The sequence below is a fragment of the Equus quagga genome, chromosome 1 (genome assembly GCF_021613505.1).
Source record: "Equus quagga isolate Etosha38 chromosome 1, UCLA_HA_Equagga_1.0, whole genome shotgun sequence".
NCBI classification, from domain to species: Eukaryota; Metazoa; Chordata; class Mammalia; order Perissodactyla; family Equidae; genus Equus; species Equus quagga.
In genome coordinates, this window is record NC_060267.1 from 118009534 (window position 1) to 118021820 (window position 12287).

General features: G+C 40.8%; 1 protein-coding gene across 14 annotated transcripts in view; it reads left to right on the forward strand.

Moving 5' to 3' along the window:
- FOXP1 (forkhead box P1) overlaps nt 1-12287 on the forward strand; it is a 574868-nt gene that overhangs the window by 466330 nt on the left and 96251 nt on the right. Inside the window, exon 1 of one of the 14 annotated variants that reach the window (XM_046667688.1) lies at nt 3931-4148. The exons of the other annotated variants lie outside the window; for them this stretch is intronic. The gene's annotated coding sequence lies outside the window, so the exon portion shown is untranslated. Of the gene's footprint in view, nt 1-3930; nt 4149-12287 lie in introns of those variants that run through there. 14 annotated transcript variants of the gene reach the window in all.

The window sequence follows — 12287 nt, forward strand, 5'->3', positions numbered from 1 at the left end:
CTTGGCTATGCAGGCGCAGAAGAAAAACAATATAATTAGCTTCATTGTAAACATAGACGTAACAGCGACATAAACAATATCGATGTGGAGCTAACTGCCTTAGCTCCCAGTAGATGGGTGATGTATTAATTTATATTTTTAAGTAAAAGTGCTGCTTCAATCAAGAAGGAATGGTGGCTCCTTGGAGACAAATGCCCAAATCTCAAGAATCGGGCATTGCTGGTGCAATTTAGTACCTCTAATTGGCTGCCAGTCGGCAGTCTTTGGAGACATCAGAAATACTAAAGCTGTGCTCTCCCTGGAGAGATGCGCTTCCCTGGGCAGCTCATCAAGCCCATTACTGGAGTGAGGGCCTAAATTTCGTATTTCTGTTGTTTGAGCGTTTTCTCTCTAGCAACAGCATCAGTCAGTCCAATCTTTCGAAGTTCTGTCGTTTCCGAATGTGTTCTGGGTACTCCACGAAATTAATTGGAAAAGGGAGAAGAACTAAGTGTTAATACAAGTGTCGTTTGGAAGAAGATGAGGAGCTGAATTCAGGTTTTGGCCTCTCATCACGCGGTTGCTTTTTTGACCCATCAAATTGTTCATCAATTTTTATTTCGCTCACTGTGGCAGATCACCTTTCTGGTAACAGAAATTGCAACCGTTTCCTATGAGAACATGGTACCATAACTGACATCTGGGCAGGTCCACCGCTCTCAGTGTTGTAGAAATATGTGAGCTAGTGTCCATTCATGTGACCTTTCTCTGATTGTTTCCAAGAAGCTTGTGGCAAAGCAGGACCTCAGCTGGAGCTGAGGACTACGTGGGCCCTGCACCCTGGCTGGTGTCTCCTTCACTGCCTGCCATCCATCAGTGTGTGGGAATAATGTCCTGATGATATGCTCCTTCTGACTCTTCCTTCAGTACATCTTATCTCCATTCTCAGTGCTGAATGGGCAGTAAAACCTTTCACTTTCTTCTGCCTTCAAGGCTGAGGCTCCTCAGAACCAAATACAATCCATGATTTTAGTCCCAGGTGTGTTATTTGGTGGTTAGAGTTTGGTGTGGGATCATAGTAATCTGCTCTTAAGTACACCGCCAGCTGCACAATGGACTCATTTAGCAACTGACAGGTTTCTTAATATGTGGTGTTTGAACAAGAGCTGTATCTGTTGTGGGTGTTAGGATGTGGGCATCAAAAATATTTTTAAGTATGGTGTTTAGCATTTCCTTCACTATTCCTTAAACATTAGCCTTTTTTTTTTTCCTCCAGGTATTCATTTTATATTATCATGACCTCTCTTTTTCTGTAACAATTCAGTATCTACTTCCCCTTGCAGCCTGTGGTGCTGATTGTGTTTAATTCTTGGAGGGGAAAAAAAAATCACTTTGCTTTTCTGAACTTCAGTTTCCTCCTCTGTAAAATGGGGATTGCATAACTATTCAAGTTATGGCAACTAAAGGAGACCCTGTGGCTGAGTACCCATTCTAAAGCCCCCACAATCCAAATTCTTCTAAGGCTCAAAATGCTGCCTTTTTTTTTTTTTTTTTTTACCTTTCTGACCCAGCCTTTCCAAAATGATCTGGCACTCATAGAATAAATGGTATTAACTAAGTCTTCTCAGTCACTGCATGTTTTAACAGTTTATATTGTGCTCCAGCCGTGGAAGGTTCTAGTTCTCACTGAATCCCAAGCACAGGGCAGGTGGACAGGACCACATGGAAGGGGATCTTGAGAGTCTAGAAGTAACCAAAATGGCCGAGGCATAAAAAGCTTATCCCTGTTTATCACTGATGGTACCTTTCTTTGCCTAGAAGTCTCTGAGTCATGTTGGGAGAGACGGAGAGAAGGGCTCCAGGTGGCCTCAGAGTTAGCTTGCTAAGTCACTTCCCTCTCTATACTGTCACCTCCCCCCTTTTCCAAACCATCAACCCTTTAAACACCACCTCCCCAAGAGACCTTCCCAGACGTCTCCTGCTCCCACTGATCTCCCCCTTCCCTGTGGACCCATGGTGCTTAAAGCCACTACCGTGCAATTTAGTCCTTGTGTAACCAGCGCATTGCATCACTAATGATTTTGTGTAAGGCTGTCTCCACAGCTGGGTCATGGGCGTCTGTAATGTTTGTTGTTTGCTTGTTTGTTTTGATGCTCCTGGAGACTATTAGCTGATAAATACTGACCTGCAAAGGAGGTAGGCCCACTTGTAAAAGCATGCGTGAGTTTTATGGCGGCCTCATGAAGAACTTGTATTTTAAAAAAATGAGTTGCGTATTCAAAGTGCACCTCGATTTTGTTTACAGGCGTTAAATCTCAAATTAATTTTAATACCTTTGAAAAAATCACATGTGTATTTTGAAATTACCATTTCCACTTTCTCTCTGTGCATTGGTTGGAGAGAACTTCCTATATTTCTATTTCCTGTCTTTGGGGCCTTGCATGCCCCTCCGGAAGGAGTCCCGTGTCTCTTTAAGAGTCAGAACTCAGCTGATTCCTGGTACATTCTGGCAGATTTAAGTCCCCTCTCCCCCAAAAAAAGAATACCCTTGGCTCCCTATTGAATATTCATGAGAGGGTGGGGTCACATTTTTGTGACCTGAAAAATCCCATTAATAAATTTGTTATCTGCCGCAAAAACACTTTAGGGTGGAGAGCGATCTGTGCTGCACCCATTTAACATCCGATCACAAATTGACGGTCTCCTGGCACTTTTGTGTCTTTTGCGCCTAGATTAATGGGGGAATTGTCTGCTCCCCCACTGACCTTATTGAAATCCAGGCATTTGCTTGATTGGAAATATTATCAATGTTTTCTGGTTTGTAGTAACCTGCATTAACACCTCAGATGGAAAAATACTTTCAAGTAAAACTCCTAGAATTACTGGGGTGGGATTTGTGGCCCTCCCTTTTTTTTTTTTTAAATTGAGGGGAAATAGGTAATCATTAAGGTCACTCATCCATTTCCTCAAATATTTTGAGAAAAATAATAAAAACGATAGTTTTTTGTTTTTGTTTTTCAAGTATAGGCCAAGAAGTTTTTACCTATATTTAAAGATAGTAAAGAAAGAGTGATTTCCAGTGCTGCCGAAATTGACTAACTTAACCTGGCACTTCAGTCGTGCCAGTTGAGCCAACAAAGTTTAGCATATTGGGGACTTTTTTTCAACGCTATACTTAGCTTTAAATAGCATTGAAGAGCAGTGACTATTTCTGATAGAGGTCATCTTAAAGTGCTTATTGAGAGTAGCTTTTGTTGTTGCTGTTGTTGTATAAATAAGAAAGGAATTTAAAGAATTATTTCTTAGCGAACGCGTGGCAGATGCTTTCTTCAGCAGCTGTCGCCCTACAGGGGAAGTCGCTTGGTTCAGCGACGAGGCACGTTTGGTTGTTATTTATTTCAACTCCCGTGTCAGGTTAGTTCTCCTCGGCGCGCCAAGCACACTTTGGCGAGCCCGAGTCTTGGAAAGAAAAGGGGGAGAAAAAGAGGCCAAAGCTTGGGTAAACCATCGACGTGAAGCGAAAGTTCTCCTGCAAAGGCCGTTTTCGAGGAAAGCGCTTCTCTGCGCTGCCTCTGAGCCCCGCATCCCCTTCCGATTCTAAATAGTTGCTCCGAGCGGTCGGGCGGGCGTGCGCCGGGCGTGCCGGCTCCCCTCCTCTGCCTCTCGGGTTTCCCCGAACGGTTCGGACAACTCTTTGTCAGTTTCCAAGACGAAAGACGCAACCCAACCAAAAGCCCCAAACAGGCAGCCCCGGCCGCAGGGCGAGATGCGCTCCGTGCCCGGCTGCCGAGACGTCAGCCAGAGGCAGGTCAAAGGGTTAACAGCAATTAAGTGGAGTTGCGCTAGAGACAAAAGCAGGATTGCACCAGAGCGTGATTTCACCTGCCGCGCGGAGGGGGCCGGGGCGCGCGGGCGCGGGGAGCGGGCCGCGGAGCCCATTGTGTGGGGCGCGGCGCGGCGCGGCGCGGGGTGTTTAGAGGCGGGTTGTGATTGGTGGAGCAGGGCGGGGCGGGTGGGCGCGGCGCGGCGCGTCTTGTCAGCCCGCGAGCCGGAGCGCCCCTGCGCGCGTGCAGTCCGCCTGCACGCCGAGGCCGCCGGACCCCACGCCCGGCCCGCGCGGGCGCCCCGAGCCGGCTCCGCGCGCCTGGCGGCTACATGGAGAGTGTCAGGTTGGTCCCTATGATTGATCTTTGCCGTTCTGCTCTCCTTCCCCGGGCTCCGCGGGGCCAGCTTCCTGGGGCCTCACGGGGGAAGGCAGGAGCGCCCGAGGGTTTCTAAGTTGAGTCTTTTTAAAAAATAATCCTCACAATCGCTGTTTACTAACTTGGATGGGAGTTGCGCTCTGGATAGTGGAGGCGGGGGAAGGGAGTGGAGGGGTGGGAAGAAGGAGCTACAGGCCTGTGGGTCCTGGAGAGAGAGATTTTCCCCCCTTTCTCTCTCGCTCGCTCTTTTTTTAAATGTTCATGGGTGGGGTGTAGTTGAGAGTTGGAGGAAGTCCTGCTTGTGTGTTGCTCTCGCGCTCTCGCTCGCTCTCTCTTTTTCGTTTGCGATTCATTTTCTGCTGGTCTGGCCTTCACGCAGCCACTTTGGTAAAGCCCTCGCCATCACTCCATTCGGGGGACGTATCTGGGGTGTGATTTATGTCACTTTCAGAGCGTGTGAAATATACAAGGAGTCTTCCATCTCAGTGTAACCCGTGTGGATGTTTCTTTGCTTCTGATAGTTTGTTTCTATATCTGTCCAGGCTATTTTCAGCATAGCTGTTCAAATTCAAGGAGTTCACACAGTAAAGCGGGGTGGGGGAGGAATAAAGCCCCACACCGAAGCGGGCAGGCCGGCGAAGGGACACTCCGGCAGGTTGGGGAGTCTCAGCCTCTGTTGTATTACTTTCCTGGTGAATTAAGTAGTGAGCGGGGTTTGGGGTGGACGTGCAGGGTACTCCCATCTGAACCGGCTCTAAATGTGGCTAACTCAACTGTCAGAACTGCTTGAAAGAGGGTCAGTGGAAACGAGACTTCTTTTTTCCCCCCCCCAAGTGTCGTGATGGGAAGGAGGGGACCTTTAGGAAGTGGGTGGTAAAGTTTTAGAGCAAAGTACATATAGACTCTTCCTCTTTGGGATTAACTCCTTCACGGCCTGCCAGTTATAAGAAAAATATCTAATAATTTCCTATTCTTCTCACAGACCAAATGTTCTAATCAAGCCAATTTAAAAATGCAAATCACCTAATTTCCATAGATTCCAACATTCTGAAAGTGACACATTTGGGGGAAAAATTAAGCCTGATAACAGGAAATGTGAATCATACTATCAGTGACTAATCTGCTTAAGAAAAAAAATAAGTTACATTTATTTTATCATTAGGAAGTCTGTGTTAAAGAACCCGATTTTTTTTTCAGTTTAAATCAAGTAAAGTTTTTATTTTAGAAGTGGCCCTGTATCGCTTTTTTTGTTCTTTTGTTGGTAATGGATTTTCCTAGAGGAATGTGTACGTGCCATCAAAGGTGGTTGATGTGGTAAAGCATGTCATTGTCGCAGACCTCACACACGATCATGTTGAGAGTCTAGTTGAGGATGTGATGTGTTGCTGTTATTGTTTAAAAGAATACAGAGCTTTCTTGAACGTTAAGACTCCTCACTAAGTAAACCCAATGAAGACAGAAGCACACTCTCCTAATTGATACCCTCCGCATAAATTGAAAGAAGGTCGGCTTCTATTTTATGTGATTCATTGTAGCTCCTGACACATTTCAGTGAAAAGTGTGTAAAAATGAAACCAAAATACAGACTGCCTACCCAGAGACACTGGCTGAGTTACTCTAGGATGTGATAGAGCTGAGCTGAGAACGGATTGGGCTGACACTTGATAATCAAAGTTGATTTATTGTTCATTAGTACTGCATTAGCCCTTTCAGGCAAGACAGTTATTTGTGTAGTGGCCTGTCAAGAACGAGACTGCAAGCACCTGTCATTTCGAAGGCATGAGATAAGCAACCAAATATTAAGATGACGCCAATAAAAATACATTGGACTAGGTAAAGGGCCACATGCATGCTCATAAATTTTTTCTTCTTTTTTTTTTTAAAAAAGCATAGGTCAATACCAATCCATAAGAAGGAATCTGTTAAAGACATTTTTTTTTTAACCCTAAGGACTACTTACAGAATGAAAGTATGCACTGGACTTTATATTCTCCTGTTTGCCCAAGAACTTTCTTTCCTACCCATATGTGCAGCTCATCTGATAAAAAGTTGGTCAGTGAGGGAAATGAGAAGCATAACATGTCAGTTATTTAATCTGAGTAATTCAAGGAAGGTAGGCTTCCCGTTCGTGTTGTGTTTTTAAATAAACATATTTCATTAAATGAAACTCTTCTAAGCATGGGCTGATTATATGAAAATGTGATGACATCATAGCTAAGCTATGATAATGTCGGATAATAATGTCAAGTGCATTTTCTGCAATGTGTTTCACTCTCGATTTTTTTCTTCCCTCCCTGGAAGGGAATGATCTCATGACATAGAATAGAAAACAAGCTAAGTGTCAAAAGAAAACAAAATTAGTGAACTTTTGTCTGCAGCCATAGAAACGCGGATTAACTCATATTTTTCCAGAGGATGGAATGGAAACATTCTGCATGAGGATATATAGTGTATTGTCTTCTCTGAATTTTCATTTGACAGGGATTTTAGAGGCTGGGATCTTAATTAAATCTCCACTAGCTGAAATAACGCATCTAAAGGCATGCAGTGTTGCGTAACCTTGCTCAGTTGGTAAACCATAAATCATCAGAAAGCTTATGATAGGAATGGTTGGTTTGAATATTTTTTTTTGTTTGCAGTTAAATGTACCTTAAAAACAAAACCCTCACCATCGCTGCCTTGTATTTGCACGTTGTCAGGAGCTGTCACTTGAAAGATAAACTCTTTCATGACACTGACCAGTTCTGCAACTTTTCAGCCAGCCTCCACACAAGTGCAAGATACAGTGAAATTAAAATCCAGATTAATTAAAAGCAATGAAATTCCAGATTTGTCTTGGCTAATGTGGCAGAAATGTGTTTGAGTTCCTATATTTCTGAGACACTCAGGAGAGAATATTGTGAGCAGCTTCTGAGCTTCAACTAAAATTTGAGTAACATTTGAATTGGCAGAAAAGAAGGTTGCAGAAATTCATTTTATTATGTGGTTTGGTTGTAGATGAACAGCACTAAAGAGAAACTTAAAACTCTGCTCTTAGTAACTGGGCAAACACAATGGCCAGTTAGAATCCACTTCAGGTAGTTTGTGATTTATAAGCGAGGAATAATGCAGCAACAGTTGACTAGAGAAGGTTCGAGTAAATAAATACATAAATTGTGTCTGTGAGTGTTACATGTTAAAAATATGAATTTCATGACGAGGAGTTGTAATCATTAAATAGCTATTAATGTCCAGGTTTTACAAATTCTACTAGTGCTTGTAAATACTGGGTTCTTTACTTTTAGTGCCTTTTAAACAGCTGTTTTTAACTGCTGTATTTTTGGGTTCATATGTATACTCTAGTAGAAGAAGCTATCTACATATAAAACTAGAGAAAGCTATCTTGTGATACACTGATTTTATGTATCTTTGTAGATAATATTTCATGTGAGGCTAGGAGTAAAGTTGTGTTGGTGGTGAGCTGTAGATCTCTTGGGGCAGGAATGTAGCTTTATGTATACCTGCCTGGATAGATTTGGGGATCGTCTTAACTCCCTAAGCTAAATTTGTTTTTGTTTGGTGAAAGGCTTCTTTTCTTGGAAGCAGCGTGATGTTTCTGGACATTCGTTTTAGTCATTTCAGAGTGTGCAATACTTTCTTGCCTCTTCATACATGGCATTCTGCATTCAGCTTTCTTTTCTTTCGTTTAAAAAAAGAAAACTCAGGTAGCTCTTAGCTAAACAGTCCTCTGCAGATTGTGGGGACCTGAATTATCTGCAGAGCTAAACTGGGCCTCTCCTTTAGCATTGGAGGCATAATCTTCTCTGAGTCCCTCTTCCAACCTGGCAGTTGTTTGAAGAGAAATTAATTTAGAATGAGAAAAATGAATATCGAGCACATGGTTTGTGCCTCGTTTTCAAATCCGGTTAAAAGCAGCTAATCAATGAAGATGCAGGCTAAATGTTATGGCGCACTTTTATAGAATACTTTGGGATCATGTTTTAATTTTTAAGCTTTATCGTGCCCTTAAATCTGAAACATCATTGTTCAAATAACTGAGAACAAGGTAAATCAACAACATCAAAAAGGTCGGCTTCTGTGATTTCTCAAGGGCTTGTTATTTTGTACTTCCCAATTCTATTTGATGTCTTGACAAAACAAGATGACACAGGGGAGAATGCATTAAATTTTGATTTTTTTCATCTAACCTGTTACAGTTGTGGCAGCTTAATTTCGGTTACTTTTTCCTGAAGATGGCTTTTTGTACAATTACTCTAATTGTCACACCACCTCATGAGGCGGGTCCTCACGCGTTTCCCACTTGCCTTGATTTTTACTAGGCGTTTTTGAACCTATTTTGACCTTTAACACGTAGGGAGCTTTTGGTTGGGCTTTGTCTTCATTAGAAATAAATCAGTGAATGGTGAGATTGTCAAAGAAGCAACTGATGTTTTCTCATTAGAATCTGATTTGCACCCCTTCGCTTAACTGTGATGTCTAAGGTGAAGGTGTTGGAAATAGGCCTGAGAAACTGCACAATTTGAGAGACTTATGTTGTACATGATTCTAAAAAAAGGCGATTGCACCCTAAATAAGGCCTTATAAAACTTTGGAGTGACCTGCTTTTGGCCGACCTGCGTGTTTAAATCCAGGTATAGCCCTCCCCCCTCCATCTCAAAAATATGGAAAAAAATACATATCTGCACTTAAGCTCCCTATAATTTTTACTGTGCTGGTTAAAGCATGAAGAAAGCGGAGCTGTAAATTTGATTCTGAGTCTTAGAAAATATTTTATTGACAGAAGAGAAACGTTTTATTTTTCTTTATTGAACAGTATCTGTTGATCTACAACTGTGTCTGCAAGTTCTCTTTCCTTATTCTAATCATGTATGTGTCTCAAATAGGACTGGTACAGTTGCTATGTCTCTTTCACCATTTTTGAATAATGCTTCAATTTAAGAGAACTTATTTAGCCAAGGCCTCTTCCTTTTCTCTTCAAGAGCTAAAGATCTGTCGATAGAATCTTTTCTGAGGTCCCTTCTTGGAATAGTTCCCCCCTCCTCCTATTTGCAGCACTTAAAAACAATTTTTGTTGTTGTTAATATAAAATGTCATAGCAGGTTTGATTCATGTGCATTAAATTGTTTTGCATCCCTCCTACAGGAGAAAGAGATTGAGGGAGGCATTTTTCTTGATTTGAATAATAATAATAATAGTTGCTAGGTTGAAAAGATCAGTGCTTATTGGATGATTATTTTCATGTGTAGCTTCCATTGTTTCCTGTATTTAACAATCGCTAATGGGAGAAGCGATTTAATTTATGTAAACTTTACATTTTTATGCAAATGAAGCTGATATTTATTAGAGCTAAAACAATTATGCTGGCACTTAGTGGAGTAACCTTGTCTGCATGGGAGATGTTAGAGGAGAGCAGTTGAGGTTCCACTATTGCCTGTGCTGTGAACAAGTAGGAATTTAGGCCACTTTTTAAAATTTAAAGACAAAAGAAGAGCTCAGAGAGCTTTGCTAGAGATTGCTTATTAGGGTTGATAACCTGAAATAACTCCTGATTGGCAGGCAAGTGTTGGCCATACAATTCTTCCTGAAAGAAAGATAGCCTTTCTTGATAGAATGTAATAAACAAAATGATAAAAAATGAAATGCTAATTGCATTTTAAAGAGGTCTTTCTTTTTCAAAAATTTTAATAGGTGGTTGTATTGTTACTGAGAGAACAGTTATGCTAATGACTGACTACTTAGATGATTTTGCATTAATATAATAACCATTACCTGCCTTAATGCTTTGTACAGTATTGTGGCAAAATAGCTAAGTCTAAAAGAGTTATACAAAAAGCAGAATTCCATAATAAAGCAGAATTATACTTCTAACATGAATAGTAGGCATTTTTTTTTTATTTTTTGTAGACTGAAATATTATGTCAGAAATGTATTTTCTTTCCTCTGTGATACAGCTACCTTGCATGGTATCTGTGTGGGTTTTTTTTTTTTTTCCTTCTTTCTAAATACCATGGGGAATAGATAGAAGGTTCCTAACTTTTCTGTTTGCCGAAAGATCAGTTGTGTCCATTGGCTTATTAATTATGAAAACTGTTGCCTTTCACAGGGGGCAGTGGTAGTAGTGTTTATTTTCTTTTACTTTCTATATGGTCATATAAAATTTGGCATCACTGTTTTTCCTTTCTTTTTGTTTTTTTTAATGAATCCATTTTCTTTGCTTTTGTTTTGGTGTTCTGGAGCCTTCTAATTTAATTTGTTTTGCTTTTATTTGATGAACCAGGTAACTCTGCCTAACCTGGTCAGTTATCATCCAGACACAGCCTGAAGTCTAAAAGGGACTTGAGGTTCTTGGGACGTACACATGGTGAATAACCAGAGATTAAAAACGGTTTCTAAATTATTAATCCAGATGATTGGAAATAAAACAGTGTTTTAAAATTTTCTATCTTCTCACTTTTATTACTTGAACACATAGCAATATGAGAAGATGCTGATGTACAGACTTTATGTGTATTTATACTAGGCAGAATTGTAGTTAACGGGAGGTAAGGTAAACTAAAGTGAAAAAAATGATAATGTGTTATTTTCAGTATTTATATTGTGTCATCTCCCCTCCCACCCAATTCCTCCAATTGTCTCCTAGATTAGAAATAAGTATTGTTTCTATGGGTGTTTTTATTTGTTTGTTTGCTTTTTAGATTTTTTTCCCCCTTCCCATCGCCTACCCTTGCCCATTAGGAATAAAAGAAAATAATGAGGCATATTATTTTAATACTCTTCTAGCATTCAGATGATATAAAGTCATTTTGAAGTAAAAGAAAACTAGATCAGGCAGAATTTACACGGCAGCGTAAGGGCCTTTAACAGCACTTGTTAGTGCTAACGACATTTTCCCAGTTGCTGGTATTAAGGTAGCAGCAGGCCTGTACTAGCAGCGTTCCGATGGCCCAAGCACAGCTGTATTTCTGCCATTCCCCTGGGTTTGTGTGCACCTGGGATCAGCCACACCCAATTGGTATCAGTCAACAAGGTATCATGCGATGTGTGTTTTTTTTTAATTCACGATTTCCTCTTGAAACTCAGGGAAAGAGTGTTAACTGTGTGTGTGTTTTTTTAAATTCAGTTTTGTATGCTCGCATTCTTTAAATGTCTGCCAGAAGTTTAATTTGAATTTCTGATCCCTGAAGGCAGCTAGACAGAATCATTCTAGTTCTTCATAAATTGCCTTCTATGATTCATTGTTAACTCATAAAACATACTCATTTCTATATACTCAAACAGAGAGGGTAGTTACAGTATCGGGGATATAATTTTTTTTTGTATTATATTGAAATTGTCATTTGAGAGAGAAATCAAAAATTAGCTTGAACTCTGCAGTTAAGGCATGAGCCCTGTAGCACACAAAACGTCAGAAATTAATGTTTTTATCTCAGGGAGGTTAAGGCAGATGGTGTAGAATCGGGGGGGGGGGGGGGGAAGTTTAGTTTTGACTGAATACTCCCAAAGAGGGGGCCCATAAATATTAGAGCGCTGTAGTTAAAAACTCACATGACTGTTTTAAATACTATTGATTTAAACCACTGGCTACATTTTATGAATCAAAGTGTAATTTCTAAGCTTTGGCCATATTTCTCAATGCTAAAGCTCTCTCTCTTGTGTGCCTTTAGCTGCTTTCCAGACATTCAACACAGGATTAAATGATAGTAGTTACAGTGATCAATAGGTTAAGACCGGTACAGTCACTCTTGCCGCTAATGACCTCAGTAGTAATGGGCAATAAAGTGTGGGCTATAATAGCCTCTCACTGGTACTGCCTGCCCTTTGATTCTAGTATTAGTAGGGACTAGCTACATGAAAAAGTTGGATGTTGGGAGTTAAGGGAGTGGATATGTAGGCTATAATTCTTAACTATTTAAAGCCTTAACCTGTGCTCAGATTTTTTTTTTTTTTTTCTTTTTTTCCTTTTCTACCCCATGATGGTTTCTGGTTCATTCGGATATGTTTGTTAAAGCTTCCCATAATCTATTTTCATGACATGTTGGAGCCAAAACTTTGGGGAAATCTCGGTTTTATTTCATTTATAAATTAAGCCCGAGCCCACTTTGGAGG